Here is a 20,982-nt window from a genome sequence, read left to right as displayed (position 1 = left end):
TTTTTGGGACTCAGGGAATCACGTGCTTCCGGAAGGGAGTGAAGTGCTCAAACACATGACATGCCCCCTTGATCTCACATGCACAATTCTGCTGCAACATGCACAGCTACCGTCCACACCAGGCAGTGGGGCTTCAGCAGAATTTGCAACGCCACCTGCAATTACATATCCAGCTGCACACATATACATGGCCCCTCTGTCCTTTTCAGGATCTCAAAAAAAAGCATAGCGTGGTTTTCCTGCAACCTGATTGACCGCATCTCCCTCAGAATGTGCCCCGTTGCATTCATTGGTGAAGCAGGACGGAGGCTAACGGGCATGCCAGAACAGTTAGGCTCAGCGATCTCTCCAAAATATTGTGGTTGTAGTGGAAGAAATATGGTTTAAATTGTACCTTGGTATTTCAAACTCTCTCTAGAATGTTATCCATTTCTATTTTATTTTGACAGGAACTGGCTAATGACACTGGATGAAAAGAGAAGAAAGAAAACACAACGTTTCGGCCGTGGAGCCTTCTTCAGGTGTGAGGGCTCCACGGCTGAAATGTTGTGTTTTCTTTCTTCTCTTTTAAGCATGGAATAGACCTATTACTTGTTCCTTTGCAGCCTACGCATGCTGACACAGCTCCCCACCTGAACTGCTAATGATGCCTGGTAGTTTGTGGTACTTGGGTATTGTCTTATGTTTGCTCAAACTGCATATGTGTGATTGCATATTTTTGGGAATTTTCATATGTCAATATTTAATTCACTGACATTCCTGTATGCTTGGAAGAAAGGTAGATTGGATTTGGCACAGGACGCCTGCCCATATTTGTTGATCATTGTTGGGCTGGAAAAACAATGATAAAAAGTGTATGAAAAAAGCTCTCTCCAATATTTCCCTTCTCTTCGCCATGGTTACACTGCCCGTTCTTTCCGTCTTTTGTCCTTCTACAAAGATTCCAGGGCTCTTTTTCCACCATAATATCAGAATTTGTTTTTTTCTCTTTTAAAGGCTGTAGGTGGGGTGTGATGGACTGTACCACTATCATAGAAGATTTTTTCAGGACACATCGCAGTTCCATAGTAGAATTTATCAATAGTAGAATTCCATAGGACATTATTTACCAACGTATTACCCAGTGTGAGACTCTGCCAGTAAACCTCAGAGCATTGAGTTCTCCACTGATAAAGATGGCTGTCTGAAGTCATGAAATCCACTGCTGGGATGCCTGAGAGACAGTAATTGAATCTTGGCTGGAATTAGGCTTTCTATTAGTGTTGATCTTTGGGAATTATGTGGTAAAAAGGGAAAACTCCTTTACTTTAGTCACTTTGAATGTTCAAATGTACAGAACCTGTAAAACTAAGCAATGAAAAAAATCCATCACCACTCTCATGATAGCATAACTCATAGTCTCTGCTGTTGTGTAACAATACACACTTTCAATTTTCTTATCGCCTGTCTCCAGAGAGAATGTTGTTAGTGCTGATGACCTTGAATTAGACCTTGTTGACTCTGTAAAACAATCTTCCTCTGCTTAGATTTTCACTCAGATTGATTTTGTTCTCAGATTATTCCTGGCAGGACTGAGTTTCTAGGAAATGAAAAGTGAAAGAAAAAGTACAGAAGATCAGCCCTTGAATATACAACATTGTGCAGTGAGATTGTTAAATGTATTAGCTGCTATCCTGTGCTAGAGCCTGTCGTGGTAAGCAGTGGATGACAGGATCTAGCACAGATACTAATGAAACACTGTTAATGAAAGATAAAACACTTGAGTCTTATTTTAGTTTTCCATTTCCCTTTCATTTGTGATGTACTGTACAACAGGCCACAGAACATGCACAAAAACAGATATGCACACATTCACACCAGGCAATGACAGTCTGCCCAGTCAGAATCTGAGCTGAGGTATCAGAATTCTGAATTCCCTGAATTCTGTCATGGATCATCCACAATAAGGGCAATGTTTGAACACGAGGATCCCCAGGAGAGAGCCTAGTAACATAAATCTTGGAGCAAAAGCAGATGATTAACTTCATAGTTTGTGTGGTTGAGCCAAAGTTGAGCATGAGGATATGTGAGTCACCATTCTTAGAAATGGATCCAACTTCAGACAGGCGTCAAAAGTAAGAGTATACAGTGCTGGGGCAATGACACTTCAATGATCAGAAGGATAACAAGAGTTTTAATGCATTGAAATTGATTTTCTGGTGATGCACACTGTCATGGAACTATTAATTTTTTAAGGATCACTTACTGACGTCAGACAGCTGCCAATTCTCCAGACTGGAAGGATGAACAGTTTATCCCCCTAGGTACCATATTTCCATATTTTGAAGCATTGGAATAATACATGTCATACAGCAACATAAAAACAGGAAGACAAGTATCACAGCCCCTATAATCGGTGTTAGTAACTTAAAAGAAAAACATTCCCCCTGGCCCAAACAGTGATTCTAACCAGGAGAGAAAAGCCGGTGTATCTTTTATGCCTCTCTCTTTATTCACCTTGTCTTTTAGTTCTTTCAAATGCTGAATAGCGAGCGTAAGATTTCCGTAATCATAGTCATTAGCTGGAATATATGTACAACAGGAGTCTCCTACTAAAGCATAGACTCCTCCAGATGCTGCATTTTGAAGGTCCAGCACGAACCTGTTCTGAAGTGCCATTAATCTAACTCCCCTTAATTCTTGTTTGATAGCGTCTAAGCCTTCTAACGTGATATTAATAAAAGAGTACATTTCATAAAAAGTCGCATGGGTGAGGCTGTAGAATGAGGCATTAAAGCACATATATAACAAGATGCATTACATTTCTTTAACTTTACAGTATGATTTATAAATTTATACCACAAATTACTCATATCCCCCTCATTATCAGTTTCATTCAGCCAGTTTGTATACAAAGAGGCTTCGTGTTTAGATTCTTCCTCTTTTGGGGTGGTGACAGGCTTCTACATAAAAAGGAAAAGGGCTGTGCACATCAGTCCCAAGCAGGTTATCCCCATCTGTCCTTGTGGAGACATCACTCCTGCGCTTTGCTCAGTTCGTTTGTGACCTTTTTACAGTGGGAAGCATGAATCCAGGGCACCATTTCTGTGACCTTCACAGCAGTGGCAGTGGTCAGCAGCACCTGGTACAGCCCCCTCCACCTGAGTGAACACCATTTCTTTTTCCTGAAGTCTTTCACCAGAATCCAGTCTCCTTATTCACTCATTAGTTCTTACAGCACAGGTAAATCCCTGTGGGCTGGAGCCCAGCATAATCTTAGGCTTTTTTGGTCAACATTGGTCAACAGATTGGTCAACAACTGGGTAATAACTCTTAGAAAAATCTACACATTGTTCCCCTGCCTCAGCTGTGACGTTTTGCAGAACAATTCTAGCTGAAGTTGTAAAATTTCTCTTTGTTCCGTTCCTGCAAAACATCTTATTATGAACAAACAAACCACAATAATCATTTGCATCTAGGGGAATCACTCCCAAGGGTAACCCCCCTTAAAGCTATATTGTTCTACCCATCAGGTTCTGCCACTAGATAAGAGAACCTTTCCCATGAAATCATTTTTTGACCTTCATGATCCCTTCAGGGCGTACAATTAGCACAGAAGCAGCAGCTTTAGTCCACATGTTTTTCAAACAGGATATTAACGATATGATCATAACGAATAATACCAGACCCACAAATATGTATTGAACCAGAGACCCTCTCAATGTTCCTAGCACAGACTGTAGCCATGCACCAATGCCCCAATCGTCTGGATTATAATTATGATATATATTTTTCTTCATCATAGTGCTTTGCTAAGTCCTAGCAACCTACAATACTACAATAGAGAATTAGCAAATTCAACAATCCATTCGTCCAGCTAAATTCGTCCCCCCAGGAAGTTTCATTGATTGGCCCGTGATGATATCAAACAGGCTGTTACACAGTTCTGTTTGATCCAGCCCGCATCCCATGGCGTTCCTTCAGTCTGATGTCTAGTCGATCTTTCAGAGATCTGTTCCTTCATTCCACTGTTCCAGCAGACTGAGGGTGATCTCAGTCCATCTCACTCCGAACAATGCAGCCACAGCCTGACACACCTTCCCTGTGAAGTGTGTTCCTTGATCATAATACAAGGGGCAGGGCAGTGCCCACCGAGGGCTTATCTCTGTTATCAAGTGTTTGGTAGACACAGAGGCAGTGGCAGCAACCCACCGGGAAAACAGATTATAAGAGCCCAGGTTTCCCTTTACAATTTTCAATTTCCCAGGTTTGAAAGGTTCCTCAGGAGCAGGCCTTTTGAGCTGTTGCACCCGCACCTGAACTGTAGTTGAGTTCCTTTGATAAACATTACATCCACATTAGATACCACATAAGTGGTTACTGCTTCAAACCCGGTTCTCACCCAGTTTTGGGTAACCGGCACACCATTTGACTCCCACCTGGGTGTCCAACAGAGTGCATTTGTCGGGCTATAAAGGGCATTAGGCTGTGAGGGCATGCAGGGCGTCTGGTGTGCTGTCAGCTCCACACCCCATCATCCTGCAGCCCCATAATCTTTTCTAACCATGTCCATTTCTCTGCTTCACAGAGGTCTCAGACTACTGTTCTACAAGTATTGCTCACCTGACAGTTGCATCTGCAAAGTTGTTCCCTCGAGTTACTGGAAACATTTCTTTATTATGTGATTTACACATTACCACAGCTACTTCAGTCAGTAGCTGCAAAGCTTCTAATAGTTCAGAGATAAACCCAGCATTCTTAACTGGAGTCCCTGCCGTGTTGAGAAAATCCCTATTCCTCCACCACCATCCAAAATTGTGGCATGCACCAAATGTATATATAGAGTCTATATACATATGCAGCCATTCAAAACAAGCGGGGTATGCTGCGGTATAACACGGTGGGAGTGTCGCAGTATACCGCATCATACCGGACGCAAATTAGATTATGTTAATAGTATCCGGAATCACCTTGTAAAATCGCCAGGTGGAGCTAATAAAGGTTAACCTCTCCTGTACAGCATTTGAGCTGTCACCAGAAAACGTCAGTTTTGAATCCTGATCACTGCTGAGGGACAATCTTTATTCAATTAAGAATTTAAGGTGTATACTCTTTAGACTTTTAAATTTAAACAGTGTATTACAGCATGTTAATCATTAAACATTAAAAAGGCGGTATATTTTATAAAAGCAAGATTGTTCTGTTGGACAAAAGTACACAACCTACCACCTTTATCATAAATATTTTAAATATGCAGGAATATTTTATGCATCAAAGTCTTTACTGAAGATATTACTAAGAGTATTAATAATGAATGACCTTGGACAAGCTGTAAGCTCAAAGTATTACCCTGGTCCACATTCTTTGTAACCGTCTTTGTAAACGAAAAGAGTTTATTTTTTCATTGACAAAAAGTAACACCACAGCATTTAGTTGATCCGATCACGCAAGCCCAGGCCGCCTTCAAGGCCTCTGCCCTGCCGGTCGTGGTTGGCAATACACCTGGCCTTACAAACGAGCCAGTGGGGCCCGTTCAGCTCCGGGCTCATCGCCTGCGGCTCACGGCTTGCGAGCGTGCCCAATCCGTGCGATAACTCGGAAAACACCCGGCCACACTGTGCCGGAAACGACGCACTCTGGAAAGCCGCTATGCAGGCAAGGTCCCAAGATCCCCTGCGGCCGGACACTTCCTGCCCCCCAAAGAAAAGCACGCCAATCAGACGGCCGGAGACCGAGGACTCGCGGAGCAGACGACCACAATCACCATTACAAGAGCGATTGCGAACGTGCTTGGTTTCTCTCTTTGACCAACCCAGCTGCGACCCAACCGAAAGCAGAGAAGCACAAAAATTGCATGGAACTCATTCATGCTCCTCTCCACGGAAATCTTTAGTAAAAGGCGAAAGATTTGTACGAGATGAAGAGAAACCAGAGTGCGTGGCTGCACAGCTGCAGGAGCCCAGGCCGCCTTCAAGGCCTCTGCCCTGCCGGTCGTGGTTGGCAATACACCTGGCCTTACAAACTAGCCAGTGGGGCCCGTTCAGCTCCAGGCTCATCGCCTGCGGCTCTCAGCTTGCGGCCGTGCCCAATCCGTGCGATAAGTCGGAAAACACCCAGCCACACTGTGCCGGAAACGACGCACTCTGGGAAGCCGCTATGCAAAGCGAGGTCCCAAGATCCCCTGCGGCCGGACACTTCCCGCCCCCCAAAGAAAAGAGCGCCAATCAGACGGCCGGAGACCGAGGACTCGCGGAGCAGACGGCCACAATCGCCATAACAAGAGCAATTGTGAACGTTTTTGTTTTCTCTCTTTGACCAGCCCACCCGTACCCCACCCGAAGGCAGGGAAGTGCAAAAATTGCAGGGAACTCATTCATGCTCCTCTCCACGGAAATCTTTAGTAAAAGGCGAAAGATTTGTACAAATGAAGAGAAACCAGAGTGCGTGGCTGCACAGCTGCAGGAGCCCAGGCCGCCTTCAAAGCCTCTGCGCTGCCGGTCGTGGTTGGCAATGCACCTGGCCTTACAAACTACCCAGTGGGGCCCGTTCAGCTCCGGGCTCATCGCCTGCGGCTCACGGCTTGCGAGCGTGCCCAATCTGTGCGATAACTCGGAAAACACCCGGCCACACTGTGCCGGAAACGACGCACTCTGGGAAGCCGCTATGCAAAGCGAGGTCCCAAGATCCCCTGCGGCCGGACACTTCCCGCCCCCCAAAGAAAAGAGCGCCAATCAGACGGCCGGAGACCGAGGACTCGCGGAGCAGACGGCCACAATCACCATTACAAGAGCGATTGCGAACGTGCTTGTTTTCTCTCTTTGACCAGCCCAGCTGCCCGCCACCCGAAAGCAGAAAAGCACAAAAATTGCAGGGAACTCATTCATGCTTCTCTCCACGGAAAACTTTAGTAAAAGGTGAAAGATTTGTACGAGATGAAGAGAAACCAGAGTGCGTGGCTGCACAGCTGCAGGAGCCCAGGCCGCCTTCAAGGCCTCTGCCCTGCCGGTCGTGGTTGGCAATGCACCTGGCCTTACAAACGAGCCAGTGGGGCCCGTTCAGCTCCGGGCTCATCGCTTGCGGCTTACGGCTTGCGAGCGTGCCCAATCCGTGCGATAACTCGGAAAACACCCGGCCACACTGTGCCGGAAACGACGCACTCTGGGAAGCCGCTATGCAAAGCGAGGTCCCAAGATCCCCTGCGGCCGGACACTTCCCACCCACCAAAGAAAAGAGCGCCAATCAGACGGCCGGAGACCGAGGACTCGCGGAGCAGACTGCCACAATCGCCATAACAAGACCGATTGCGAGCGTTTTTGTTTTCTCTCTTTGACCAGCCCAGCCGTACCCCACCCAAAAGCAGGGAAGCGCAAAAATTGCATAGAACTCATTCATGCTCCTCTCCACGGAAATCTTTAGTAAAAGGCGAAAGATTTGTACGAGATGAAGAAAAACCAGAGTGCGTGGCTGCACAGCTGCAGGAGCCCAGGCCGCCTTCAAAGCCTCTGCGCTGCCGGTCATGGTTGGCAATGCACCTGGCCTTACAAACTAGCCAGTGGGGCCCGTTCAGCTCCGGGCTCATCGCCTGCGGCTCTCAGCTTGCGGCCGTGCCCAATCCGTGCGATAACTCGGAAAACACCCGGCCACACTGTGCCGGAAACGACGCACTCTGGGAAGCCGCTATGCAAAGCGAGGTCCCAAGATCCCCTGCGGCCGGACACTTCCCGCCCCCCAAAGAAAAGAACGCCAATCAGACGGCCGGAGACCGAGAACTCGCGGAGCAGACGGCCACAATCACCATTACAAGAGCGATTGCGAACGTGCTTGTTTTCTCTCTTTGACCAACCCAGCTGCGACCCACCCGAAGGCAGGGAAGCACAAAAATTGCATGGAACTCATTCATGCTCCTCTCCACGGAAATCTTTAGTAAAAGGCGAAAGATTTGTACGAGATGAAAAGAAACCAGAGTGCATGGCTGATTAAGGCCATTTAAGGCCTTAATCTGGCAATTAAGGCCCACACCGATCCTGAGCCTCAGAACTCCGGGCGCAATTAAGGCCCAAACCAGTTCTGACCTTCAGAACTCCGGGCGCAATTAAGGCCCACACCAGTCCTGAACTTCACGGTAAGGGTCCAAAACCCGTTCAAAAACTCCACGCGCAATTAAGGCATAAACCAGCTTCGAACGCCTGTACACAATACCGCGGAACCCCTGCCAGACCAAATTCTGGGCTTACAGCAAACAACCCATTACATACACCGGTGTCTTCCCCGGGCCAGAGGAATTCAGAAACTCACGTTTACTCCGTCATCTCGGGCGATTCTCGCAGGGAGCAGAGATTTCCCAATCGGTCAGAGAGAGTCGGGACTTTTAAATAAAAGAGGAGTCCTTACCTCTTAGTTATGTGCGCGCTGACCATCTCTCCTGCCGATGGGAAGTTCTGCGCCTTCTGGAGCATCCGCCGACTACGCCAAATTTGTTGTAACAGAAGAAATAAGGTTCTTGATCCCGAGATGAAGTAAAACAGATGAGTTTATTGCATGCAAGGAACAATAAAGCCAAAGTCTTGTTTCCCGCAAGAAACAACAAAACCGAAGTATTGTTCCCCGTACTGTTACAAACTTTTGGGTTATATAGTGTTTTCTTCTCCGTTTCTGACGTCACTCGGTCTGATGGTAAAGAGGGGGGTTCATGGTATTTGGCCAGTTTACGATGTTCTGGACAAATGGTCAGTTTAACATTACACCCAGGGGGGTTCCTAGCTTGCATCTGCAATCCTTATCAGTTAACCCCCCTTTCCTGCCATAAACCCCAGTTTGTGACTTGAAAGTCTAAACCCCCTACAGAAAGGATTAAATTCAAACCCCCGTCTCCACATCTTTCTTCAGTATCTTAATAAAGTGAAGGAGCTGCCCCTTCGCCAAGGCGGTGTGGGGCAGAATGGACAACATAATGCAACTCCTGGAAACGAATGCGGTGCTCAGCTACCAGTACATTCTGCTGGGGCTGGCACCTACCGGACTGGACAGGGGGACGCAGTTCCTGATGTGGCTGCTGCTGTCCCTCACAAAGAAAGGCCTGTGGGACGCGAGAAACAATCTCATCCGGCACAACAACAAGTGGGGAGCGAGGGAGCTGGAAGAGAGGATCCTGGCGGACCTCAGGAGGAGGATGAAGCGCGACGTTGCTAAATGGGGTTTCCCCACGGCAAAGGAGCACTGGAAAGGCCTATGGACCCTGTACAGGGATTAATGGTTTACAGCAAGCGGTAGGGTTTGGAGGGACTCTCATAATAGCGCAAATCCGCCCACCCTTGCAAGGATTGATAACGGACAATCACCGCCGTTCCGCCGATGTTTTAATTTTGTGGAGTGTTATCGTGTGAGACGTTTCCCTTTGAGATGTGTTTTTTTTCGGAATAAAGTATATTTTATAAGAAAAAAAAAAGATTGTACCATAAAGATTTCCATGGAGAGGACTATGGTTTCCTGCAGGACTATGCCGGTAGGAGGACCAGGTTCCACAACTTCAAGGGGCTGTGTCGAGGCGATCCACAGTACTGTCAGGACCAGCCCTGGCAGTTTTAGGATTCCCATTCTGGAACATAGATGAGGCACATGGTACAGTTCCACTATAATTTTGAATATATTTTCCTAGCAGGACCTACAGTACAGTACCTAACTACCTGCAGCTACAAAGGGGCACCCCCCTCTTTGATCGGGTTTGGACGTTTAACCCTATTCTGTGTTCTCCGGCGCCATTTGAGGTGGGCGATACAACCGGAGGTGGTTGCGATGCACCCACTTGTAGACCAGAGATTGCCTTCCCTTCTCAATCTGAATTCGATAAGCTACCGGTGATACCTTATCGACAATCTCGTGGGGTCCTGTCCAACTGGGTAAGAACTTCCGGGCCACCCCTGTGGGTTTGGCAAATTGGAAGTACAGGACCTTGTCTCCTACTTGGAGTTCCTGGTTAACTGCCTTTCGGTCATAGTATGCTTTCCTACCCTCTGCACTCCTTCCCAGATTGTTCTGGGCAAAAGCAAAGGTTGCCTGCAGATGTGCTCGCAGGTCTGACACATACTGATGGGCCGTAGCAGCCCCCGTCGTGCTCAGGTCCTCCACCCCATAAAGACAGTGTAGGGGAAGAGTCATCTTCCGACCTGTCATCATCTCAAAAGGTGGGACCCCCGTAGAGCAATGGGGCTTACCTCGGATGGCCATCAGAACCAGGGGCAGCTTAATGTCTCAGTCCCTACTGCTGTTGGAGACAAACTTTTTGAGCATACTAACCACCGTTCGGTTTGCCCTTTCTGCCTGGCCCGAGGATTGAGGGTGGTAGGAGATATGCAACTGGGTCTTGACCCCAAGCATATTCCACAGGGTTGCCATTACTGTAGCTGTGAAATGGGTTCCCCGATCCGAGACCACGGTCAGGGGGAATCCCCATCGACTGAACACATGGTTCACCAACAGCACTGCAGTTGTCTCTGCCGTGTCGTTGGGTGCTGGGAGGCACTCAATCCATTTTGTGAATGCACACGTAACAGTGAGGAAATATTTGTTCCCTCTGGATGACCTCACCAGCGGCCCCACCCAATCCATTTGAAGATTGGACCAGGTGAATGTCATGCCCTTTTTCTGGAGTGGTGCACGGTGCAAGGGCCGTGATGGTTGGAACTGGCTACACGTCAGACACCCCTTTACATACGCGGCGATGTCTTGGCCCATGTGAGGCCAGAATGCCACCTGCTGGATAGTGTCGTATGTAGCCTTGATTCCCCGGTGACCCCCACAGGGTTCGTCATGAGCGTGTTGGATCATGACCCCCCGATGACAGTGGGGAACTACCCACTTTGGGACACCTTGTGCAACTGGTACACAAACCAACAACCCCTTTATAATTTTTAGGTTGTCTTTCACCTCTGCCAGCTCCTTCAGCTCCAGAGACTGGCTCAGCACCTGCTCCGAAAGAGGTTGACGCACTGGGTCAGCGATATGCTGATACATTTGCCCAATTGCTGGGTCCTGTTTCTGCATTTCCGCAAGATCGGTGTTAAAACCCTGTGACCCAAGCACTACAGATTGAGGGTCAGCTCCGACATCCTGTCTAGCCCTGCTTCGGGTAACCGCCTTGACCTCAGCCACGAATTCTGGGGGTAGCCATTCCTGCTGGAACTGCCAGGGTTCACCCTCTAAGGCGCCAGATTTGGCCAACCGGTCGGCCTCATCATTCCCGTCTTTGTCGGGTCCCTTCACCTGGGAGTGTCCCTTCACCTTCCTCCAGTAAACCATCATTCCAGCCTCGGTCGTGAGCTTGTCACTGGCCAGGAACAACTCTTTGTTCTTTACTTCCTTGCCCCGGGCATTTTTCATGCCGTTACCCTTCCAATACGGAACGTGAGACACGAAGCTATGTCGGGCGTAGTTCGAGTCACTACAGATGACAAACTGTTTAAGGCCATGTGTCAGGGCCTGCTGGAGGGTGATCAGCACCCCAGCTACTTCCGCATACTGACTAGTCTTTGGTCCTAGCTTATAGCGGGTCGGCCCACAGGGAGTATTGTCTTGCCAGACTACTCCTACCCCTGCTAGCACCTGCTGTTCGTGGCGAAAAGAGCAACCGTCAACATAGGCCATGGGTAAGCCCTGGCCCACGTTCTCATCGTAGTACCGATGATTGTTCGGTAGCTCAGCAGCGGGAATTGTTTCTGGAGCTTCCATGTCAGTGTCACAGCCGTGACACACTTGGCCCAAAGCCAGGCCCTGTCCCAGGTACATTTTCTTGCTCTGTGCATAACGTACCTCTATCTCATAGCCTTGTAGGGCCATCATTCATGCCACAATCCTGCTATTTGACACCCTGCCCGCTTTCAGTCTCTGGCTATGCAGGAATGTCACAGGTTGGTGGCAGGTTTCGATGATGATCTTTTGTCCCCCAACATAACTACGGAAGTGTTCTACCGACCAGACCGTAGACAACAGGGCCTTCTCGCAGTCCAAGAACTTTTGCTCCACTGGGCTCAGGGCTCGACTGGCATATGCCACCACCCTTCACTCTTGGTTATATTCCTGACTCAGAGCAGCCCCAAGGCAGTGCTCTGAGAACCCTGCTTCAAGGTAGAAGACCTTATTTTTGTCAGGGTAGGCCAAGCTCGGCGCACTACCGAGTCTGCGCTTCAGCTCCATCACAGCCTGTTCTGGGGAAGGCCCCCACTCAAAGGGCACGTCTTTCTGCAACAGCTTGTGGAGGGGCCTTGCTATTTCAGCGTAATCCTCAATGAACTGCTGGGAATAATTACATACTCCCAGAAAGCTGCGCAGTTCAGACAGGTTAGTGGGCGACTTCATATTCTGGATAGCTTGGACTCTGCTGGACTGTGGCTGTATGCCTTGGGCTCCAACCAACAGTCCCACGTACTCCACTTGGGTCCTACACCACTGTCCCTTAGCCAGGGACAGTTTGGCCCCTGCACAGGAGAGCTGGGTCAACACATGCCTGATCTCGGCCATGTGTTCTTCCCAGGTCTGACTCCTCATCAGAATATCGTCCACATAGACCAGGTTGCCCCTGGCGGCTGCATCACTCATGGCTTTGTGCAGAAATATGTTGAACTCCGCTGGGGAGTTGGAATACCCAAAGGGGCATCGATTCCAGGTGAACTGCCTGTTTCCAAAGGAAAAGGCCAGTTTGTACTGGTCTGTTGGTTCTACCTTAAGGGTCCAGAACCCATTGGCCACATCCACTGTGGTGAAATATTTCGCTGTTGTCACCTTGGCTAACTCCTGATCTAGGTAGATCATTGGCCATCGTGACAAAGGAACCTGTTTATTCAGCTGCCGGTAGTCAATGGTCAGACGCCATTTACCATTGGGTTTCAGCACCGGCCACAGTGGGGAGTTATAAGTGGAGTTACACTCCCTTATGATCTGACGCTCTAGTAGAGCATCCAACGTCTGCTTTATGGACTCGTATGCCGTGAGGGGAATGCGATACTGCCTGACATAGGTTGGGCGGGCGCCAGGGGCCGTTGGAATGCGCACTGTGTTCAAATCCGTCACCCCGCAGTCATAGGCGTCCCGTGCAAACACTTCCCGGAAATCCTGGAAATTCTGACGCAGCTGCTGACGCTAGCTTTCCGTTTCCAGGGCATCTGCCTTGCCAACCTGTTCCTGTACCTGCTCTAGGAACCCCGCTTTTGACGGCATGGCGGTATCCCGGGTCGTACTCTCGGCTGAGTGGTCCATCGGAACACCTGCGTGTACTGTGTACACAACCATCTCATCCTTATCGCTAAGGTCCACCCTGCACACCTCCTGGTTGCAGAATCCCTCTATTGGCATAATTGCAATCATCCGCCGGGGGTAGGTGTAGTACACCTGCTCGGTTCCCCCCTCCCTGGCCAAGGGACCAGGGAGCTGCCCCAGTACTGGGATGGCTAGTTCGAAATCATAGAAACCATTGTCAATTACCAGTCCCATGTCAGTGCGAGCAGGGATTTTGACATCTTGTTTTGCTATGTTCTGCACCAACAGGCAGGTGGCTCGGCCATTCCGTTCCAGTCTGGGGGTACAACAGACTGCTAGGTTCAGTCTGATAAACTGAGCTGATGGTTGGAAGAAAACCATCTCAGCGTCCATTCTCTGTCCCTTCTTTAGGACAAGGCGTACTGGAAACCCTGCTGTTGACGCAGGAACGATCAGGTCCGATTCGTTTACTACCTGGCAGGCCTGAGGAATCGTCTGACCTGACCGAATGTTCTCGGGGTCACCGCTTAGAGAGTGGGCATCTGGGTCCACCCGTGTCCACAGCACACTGTTTACTGTGTCCAGCTGGGCGCCCAGTCGAACCAATAGGTACTTCCAATAGGAAGTAGTGAGCAAACTTCCTTTTTCCGATGGAGATGGAAGCTACACAGCTTCCTTTGCTCCAAATGGACCTATGAGATGGGGGTGCCCACCACAGAACCTGTGACTGCGTCACCAGGGTCACTTGACAGCTTGGCGACAGGTCCTCGAACAGACCTTCACTGATTATGGACTTCTCAGAGCTGAGGCTAAGAATTACATCATCAACCTGCACTTCTGCCACCTGGACCCCCTCCCACCACCATGGGGTGGTACTCCTGGACCCCCTGAGGTACCAGGGTGCACAGAAAGGACTCCCATTCATTACCGGACAGGGAGATCCACTCTTCTTCTGGGATGAAAAGGGGGTGTGCTTTACCTGGCGGGTCAAGCAGCTGCTTGGAGCACTGCTCCTGTAGTTGGGAGACCGTGGGAGTGCTGGCCTGGGCAGGACTTCCCTGTAGTTTTGGAAAGCAAGAAGAGACATTTATTCTCGTCCAGAGGAACCAGGAGGAACCTCCAACTCAGCTATAGTGTTCAGTGGGCACTGTGTGATCACAGCATAACCACTGAATCCCCCTTTTTGCTGTGCAACAGGCTTAGGGTTTTTGACCTGAGCCCACAATTTTCCACGCTGGCAGTCCACCAGAGGCTCCAGCCTGTCAAGCAGGTCTTGGCCAATGAGTAGTGGCTCAGTTTTAAACCTAGAGATGTAAACAGGATGCACCACGTTCATTGGCCCGAACCTAAGTGCCACCCACACTCGGTGTGTGATCCTGGCATGATCCTGGGTATAGCTGGAAATATCTATCTTACACGGTTCTACCTTAAGTCTGATGCCTTTTCCTTTCGCTACTCGTTTGAGCTCGCTGAGTAGATCGGCTGACATCAAACTAATTTCAGCCCCAGTGTCAATCAGTGCTTCTCTATCTAAGACGTTTTCAAGAGAAACCTTGATATAAATACGCCTTGCTTTGCCTTTCTGGCTGAGATTCCCTAAGAATTGTTGGAAGCCTGCCTCTTCTTTGACTTCAGGGGCGGGGTCAGCGCCCAACTCAGAGTCACAGCCTTCTTCCAGGCAGGAACCCTCCCACCCAATCAGATAGACTGAGGGAGGGGCTTGGGACGGATCCCCGCCTCCTCCAGTGAGAAGGGGCGTGGTCCCCCTAAGCTCATTCACACTTCCGGCATTCGGTGCGGAAGGTTTACCCTGTCCTGATCTCTCAGGCAGGGCTTGTTCAAGCCTGGCCAGGCGGGTTGCAGTCGACTCCCTTCGTCCAGTCTTATGACAGACTCTGCCTGAGCCCTTGCCTTCCCCGTAGCGCTCACGGCGGCTCTGACGCTTAGTGCGGTCCTGCCTGCCTATTTTGCGCCGGGGCTTAGCGAGCTCAGGAACCTCAGCTGCCTCGAGCTGAGGCGAGTCGTCAACCCTGCTGGCTTTAGTGGCGAACACGGCCGTTTTAGCAGGTTTTCGCTCTGAGGAAGCAGAGACTTCAGCTCCCCAGGCTTTTTGAGCCAACCTTCTAATGTCAGCCATTTTCATCGCTTTTGCATCAGTGTGCATCACAATCATTTTCCTGACTGAGGGATGCAGATTAGCAATGAATAAACCTTTGAAATTCACGTTCTCTTCGCAACCCTCTTCATTCCGCCCTGCAAAATAAGTGCGCCTAAGCCTCTGATAATAGTCGCGAGGGGCTTCAGCTTTTTCGTGCTTAATATGGTGCACAGCGGCCACGGCAGCTATGGGATCGATAAAAGCCGAAAATTCTCCGATCATTGCCTGACACAGCTCCTCAAAGCTATTACAGACCTCCGGTCCTTGTCTAGACATCCACGCAGGGCAGTCGTTGCTCCGAGGGGATCTACCAGCAGTCCGGCTGGCTGGTAGAAAGTCTCTATGCACAGAGTGGGACCGCGAGTCCTCACAAGTCACTCTTGTGCCTGGGAAGAAGCTGGTTCGTTCCCGGTCCAGCACTGCTTCTGAATAAGCTATTCAGGTTGTCTATGAGGGTCCAGCTGTAGGGTCCAACTGTCCAACACAAACACAATCTGTAGCGTTTAGCGTGACATAGTCTTGCAGGCATCGTGCTGTCTCACTGCAATACTATACCGCTGGAGGAAACAGTCCATCTGGCCATGAAACTCATTTGAACGTCTAGCTACAGCAACTAACAATATCATGATTTATTCAGGATTTGTGGAATCAGCACGTCCCGGAGACAGCTTCCGAAATCGTGAGCATTCTCTGGTGGTGTCCTGCAGGGCTTTTGCGGGTGTGTGTTGGTGGTATAGTGGTGAGCATAGCTGCCTTCCAAGCAGTTGACCTGGTTCGATTCCCGGCCAACGCAGTGGCGATTGGTTTTAAATGCTGTCATGAGCCTTGGATTGTGAATAGCAAAGCGAAGCCTTTTGAAAGAGCCAAAGCACTGCAAAACGGAATTGAAGGAGAATCTTAAAGGGGATTCTGAGCGGTGTCTGCATACACGCAGTCCGATACGGGTGCTGAAAGCTTGAGCTACTCTCAATGTCATGCTGCCTTTCCCCGGAGTAAATCTGTTACATTGAAAGAATGCTTCTGGCAGGTTCAAAAAGGGACCCTTGTTAATTGGAGAAATCAATGATTTCGAATGAATTCTGTATGCGTTAAAAGACAGCTATACACAGAAAACATGCAGGACACTGCTCATGATGTCTCAGTGCGTTTTTCCAAGCCATCTGACAAAGCCCGCCCACTGAAAACTGCAGCAGATCGTGTAAAGACGTTCAACTTTGTAACTACTGCACGCACAGGAAGCAGAATAAATTCCTCTTTTCAAACTGTCAAAGGTTTGCTTTGCGAACGCTGCAGGACATCGCACAATCTCTTTTGAACGGGGACAAACCATTTCTTATGGGGCGCAGTAAGTACAGACGTTTAAAAAGCTCCACTCATGCCGACGATGCAGCATGAAGAAGCGCAACCTAACGTTTGACAGACAAAAGCCGGGCGCCGCTACGAGCAATATGAAATCAAACTGACAGCACACGGCGTTTCGCGCTAACTCAAAAGTGATCTCGACAGACGCTGTTCTCTGCATAACGCTGAAAGAGCTAAAGAGCGTTTCTGTTGAGACGTAACAAGCTCGTTTCTTTCTACCATGATGTCACCATGACCAAATCTGTCTTTAAACACCTTGCTCAGTCTCTGACGAGACTATCAAAAATTGCTTTCGCCGATTGTATTGCAAACCGGCGGAAGCGGGGTATTGGGAAAAGTTTTCAACTAGCAATAATCGCGCCTCGGCTAAACCTCACAGGCTACGATACTGCCACTGCGCAAAGCTGACGGTTGCCAGGCAACCGCGGGGATCCTATGGAAATCGTTATCGATCGTCTCATGGCATGTCGTTGCGGTAACGCTTCATATTTGTCGTCTTCTTCTTCTTCTAGCTTGAGGTTTTGAAGAATTTCATGACAGACAAGGGCTCCGTTGGGAACAAAGGGCGTTGTGAGAAAACCGTTGCTTATTTTCAGCAGCAGAAATACAACCCTTTAAATACAAGATGACAGAACAATGACGAAGGGCATGCCTGGAGGAACTCATGCACTACAGAGGAAAGGGGGCGGGCACGTACAGTTCACATTCAAGCCACAAGTACTCTTCTCGGATGTTACACAAACAAATCCTAACGTCTTGAAAGCATTGCAGCATGTTTGTGTCCCACTTCCCGTGGCTGCAGGACGACTGACACGAACGGACAAACACAATCTGTGGCGTTTAGCGTGACATAGTCTTGCAGGCATCGTGCTGTCTCACTGCAATACTATACCGCTGGAGGAAACAGTCCATCTGGCCATGAAACTCATTTGAACGTCTAGCTACAGCAACTAACAATATCATGATTTATTCAGGATGTGTGGAATCAGCACGTCCCGGAGACAGCTTCCGAAATCGTGAGCATTCTCTGGTGGTGTCCTGCAGGGCGCCTGTGGGCATGCGTTGGTGGTATAGTGGTGAGCATAGCTGCCTTCCAAGCAGTTGACCTGGGTTCGATTCCTGGCCAACGCAGTGGCGATTGGTTCCAAATGTTGTCATGAGCCTTGGATTGTGACTAGCAAAGCGAAGCCTTTTGAAAGAGCTAAAGAAGTGCAAAACGGAATTGAAGGAGAATCTTACAGGAGATTCTGAGCGGTGTCTGCATACACGCAGTCCGATACGGGAGCTGAAAGCTTGAGCTACTCTCAATGTCATGCTGCCTTTCCCCGGAGTAAATCTGTTACATTGAAAGAATGCTTCTGGCAGGTTCAAAAAGGGACCCTTGTTAATTGGAGAAATCAATGATTTCGAATGAATTCTGTATGCGTTAAAAGACAGCTATACACAGAAAACATGCAGGACACTGCTCATGATGTTTCCCGAGCCGAAACACAGTGCGTTTTTCCAAGCCATCTGACAAAGATTGCCCACTGAAAACTGCAGCAGTTGGACATGAAAAGTGCACGATAAATGCCATTTCTCATCATTTCTCTTGGCATCAGTTCTGCTATCAAATGGGACGGAGGCAACGGGCTCAGAGAGCAGGTTAAGTGCACACCGAACGTAGATGTGTCCAAGTGTCTGTAAAAGCGCGGTGCTCCGCTGGCGCTGTTCCCTAGTGGCTTAAAGTGCCTGCCTAGTAAGCAGGCGATCCTGGGTCTGAATACCAGCGGTGCCTCTCTCCGTGTCTTGTTGTGCCGAATGTCTCATTTCAGACAAACATGTACAGCTTGGTTCAGTTTAATGCAAGAATTCATTTCCTTTCTGGAATAACTTGTTTTTGAAGAAATCCATACAGCTTGTGAAAGATGAAATCCATTTCTTGGTTGTCAGTGGAAAAAGATTGCCGGCTGCAAGAAGCGCAAGTGATTGTTTTCTTTGACCAGAAACCTGCAAATGTAGGGAGCACAAGCAGCTGTCAGTCTCTGTGGCGCAATCGGTTAGCGCGTTCGGCTGTTAACCGAAAGGTTGGTGGTTCAAGCCCACCCAGGGACGCGTGTCTCAGTTTTTCCAATGTAAACATCATCACCGCTAAAGATGATGGCGCAGAAGGCTCCACAGTCGAAACGTTGTGCTTCTTTTCTTCTTTTTTCAGCATGGAGTAAACCTTTGCTTGATCCTTTGCAGCCTACGCATGCTGACACAGCTACCTTTCTCTTAACGCGCCTCAATCATTATTCACCAAAACCATCAGCAGAATGTGTCGCCTTTGTGGTGATGTCACTCCTCTGCTTCACAAATGTCCTTAGTGACGGACCATTTCTTTCTGCCATTTTTCCGGAGCGGTTATTGATTGCTCCATCATTTCCCTCATACTTTCCATCCCTAGATTGAAAAAAAAAAACAGAAACAGGCTGACAGGACGACAATCAAATTGCAAAAACTCATCAAAGCACTCAATAGAGTATTTGAATCCACAAGTAGCTACGAGCAACTTTGTCCTGGCTTGCATGAAAGTCGGAAAATGTCAAAAAGAAAAAGATGGTGGCTTTTTCATATTTGTTCTTTCATTTTTAGTTTGTTGGCTCTTCTGTCCATTGTCCTCCTGCCTGGCTCTTGACCTGTGACTGTCTGAACGCACACATTAGACTTTCAGGCAGGGGATTTGTCCTGAGCCTCTGTGAAAGACCCACCCACCCCCATAAATAACTGCTCTAGAAACACATGAATGCAAAACTAAACCACAGCTTAAAGAGGAGCTCCAACTCAGTGCCATACTAATGTAAACGAAGTAATACTAAGACATGTTCTTATGGATTTGTCTTACCTTGAGATATGTAATTGGATTTCAGGATTAACTTCCTCATTCAATGTAGTGGTGATTCTTTGCCTGGTCAGTACCTGGGTGGGAGACCTCCAGCGAACAATTAAGCTTGCTGCTGGAAGTGGTGTTAAGAGACTCTTAGGATCTTCCAGAGGTCTCTGTCCAATAGCACTAGTTGCCTTAGAGCTGGCTCAAACATTGCTCAAGAGTCTACCTTTCACAGATGCGCAAAGATGAATGATGGGGGTGCACGCTTCAAGGAGCCTTCCAACTGTAGGGACCGATTAGAGACGATCCGTAGCATGTGTTCGTTTCCATATACGCCCCGTGTCTCAACGGTAGGACAGAGTCAAATACTGCCTCGACACGTAACAGCGTTATATTAAACCGCAGGACTTGAGGGCTGTTTTGTTTGAATGTTCAAGGCATTGGTAAGAACGTAGGTCAAGGGCCATTGGTGCATCTCCTGTAACTGGAGCAAAAATGCTATTCAAAGTGCAGTGACTAAAATCGTCGTCCACATGTCTCCGTTGTTGATTGCTTTCTGTCTAAGAACGTTCTGTTTTCATGTCCGAACGGGGAGACTTTATCATTCCAACTTGAAGCCACCTTTAAGTCCTCTGAGGTGTGTGTGTGTGTGCTTGCACGTATGGCGTAAAAGGTTTCTTAAACGGAGAGCGAACTTGAAAAAAGTTGCCTCCGCTGCCGCCGCCGCCTCGCACTCCCTGTTCGATTGTAGCAAAAAGGCAGCGACCGCGGCGCTCGCTGTAGTCGTGGCCGAGTGGTTAAGGTGACGGACTTGAAATCCGTTGCGGTCTCCCCGCGCAGGTTCAAATCCTGCCGACTACGGCGTCCTTTGCATTTGATTGCGTGCGTGCGTGTAAAAGGACCAGCGCCATTTCGTTTTCGCTGGGACCTTTAACACTCTAAATCGCCTGGACCCGCAGCCTGTGAAATCGATTCTTCAGCACCCACGAAGGACGCTTTGCCGCTGGACACAGATACCGATGCTTTTCTGCAACGAGCTTTCCAGCTGAATTTTCTCGGCAGCTCCGTACTGAACCTGTTCTCCATTGCAACATAGCGGAGGCTCGTCACGTCTATAGCAAGGCTGTGTAGGACCGCATACGCCACAGTGACTTGTACACAGACCACATGAAAGGCAAGCAAAATACACTTTTAAAATTCCAAAGACTCACAAGGTCAGAGGAACAGCGATGACCTGAACAGATCTGTTCCAGAAGTCTAGGTTGACCTTTTTAGAGCTGTAATTGCATTTTTGTTTAATAGAAGATCAAATCTACTCGCATGTACCAGCACCTTACAGTTTATTGATGTTAATTCTGTTTAAGTAATAAGATTGCTAACGATG

At 48.6% G+C, this 20,982-nt stretch overlaps 9 non-coding genes across 9 annotated transcripts; 3 read left to right on the top strand and 6 right to left on the bottom strand.

Moving 5' to 3' along the window:
• Positions 1-5,799: 5,799 nt before the first annotated feature.
• On the bottom strand, positions 5,800-5,916 carry LOC148642748 (U5 spliceosomal RNA). Its single transcript, XR_015929258.1, has one exon. It is a non-coding gene; the product is annotated as a U5 spliceosomal RNA (small nuclear RNA).
• Positions 5,917-6,307: 391 nt separating this feature from the next.
• On the bottom strand, positions 6,308-6,423 carry LOC148642747 (U5 spliceosomal RNA). Its single transcript, XR_015929294.1, has one exon. It is a non-coding gene; the product is annotated as a U5 spliceosomal RNA (small nuclear RNA).
• A 393-nt stretch (positions 6,424-6,816) lies between these two features.
• LOC148642746 (U5 spliceosomal RNA) lies at positions 6,817-6,931 on the bottom strand. The gene has a single exon (XR_015929353.1). It is a non-coding gene; the product is annotated as a U5 spliceosomal RNA (small nuclear RNA).
• Positions 6,932-7,322: 391 nt separating this feature from the next.
• LOC148642745 (U5 spliceosomal RNA) lies at positions 7,323-7,439 on the bottom strand. Its single transcript, XR_015929254.1, has one exon. It is a non-coding gene; the product is annotated as a U5 spliceosomal RNA (small nuclear RNA).
• Positions 7,440-7,833: 394 nt separating this feature from the next.
• Positions 7,834-7,947, bottom strand: LOC148642744 (U5 spliceosomal RNA). The gene has a single exon (XR_015929264.1). It is a non-coding gene; the product is annotated as a U5 spliceosomal RNA (small nuclear RNA).
• Positions 7,948-17,011: 9,064 nt separating this feature from the next.
• On the bottom strand, positions 17,012-17,153 carry LOC148642743 (U4 spliceosomal RNA). Its single transcript, XR_015929409.1, has one exon. It is a non-coding gene; the product is annotated as a U4 spliceosomal RNA (small nuclear RNA).
• Positions 17,154-17,806: 653 nt separating this feature from the next.
• Positions 17,807-17,878, top strand: trnag-ucc (transfer RNA glycine (anticodon UCC)). The gene has a single exon. It is a non-coding gene; the product is annotated as a tRNA-Gly (tRNA).
• Positions 17,879-18,767: 889 nt separating this feature from the next.
• On the top strand, positions 18,768-18,841 carry trnan-guu (transfer RNA asparagine (anticodon GUU)). Its single transcript has one exon. It is a non-coding gene; the product is annotated as a tRNA-Asn (tRNA).
• A 1,536-nt stretch (positions 18,842-20,377) lies between these two features.
• On the top strand, positions 20,378-20,459 carry trnas-uga (transfer RNA serine (anticodon UGA)). Its single transcript has one exon. It is a non-coding gene; the product is annotated as a tRNA-Ser (tRNA).
• Positions 20,460-20,982: the final 523 nt, after the last annotated feature.

This window comes from Lepisosteus platostomus, chromosome 22 (assembly GCF_059453375.1).
Source record: "Lepisosteus platostomus isolate fLepPlt1 chromosome 22, fLepPlt1.hap1, whole genome shotgun sequence".
Classification (NCBI taxonomy): domain Eukaryota; kingdom Metazoa; phylum Chordata; class Actinopteri; order Semionotiformes; family Lepisosteidae; genus Lepisosteus; species Lepisosteus platostomus.
The sequence above is the reverse complement of the archived record's forward strand: the minus strand, read 5'-3'. Positions and strand labels throughout refer to the sequence as shown.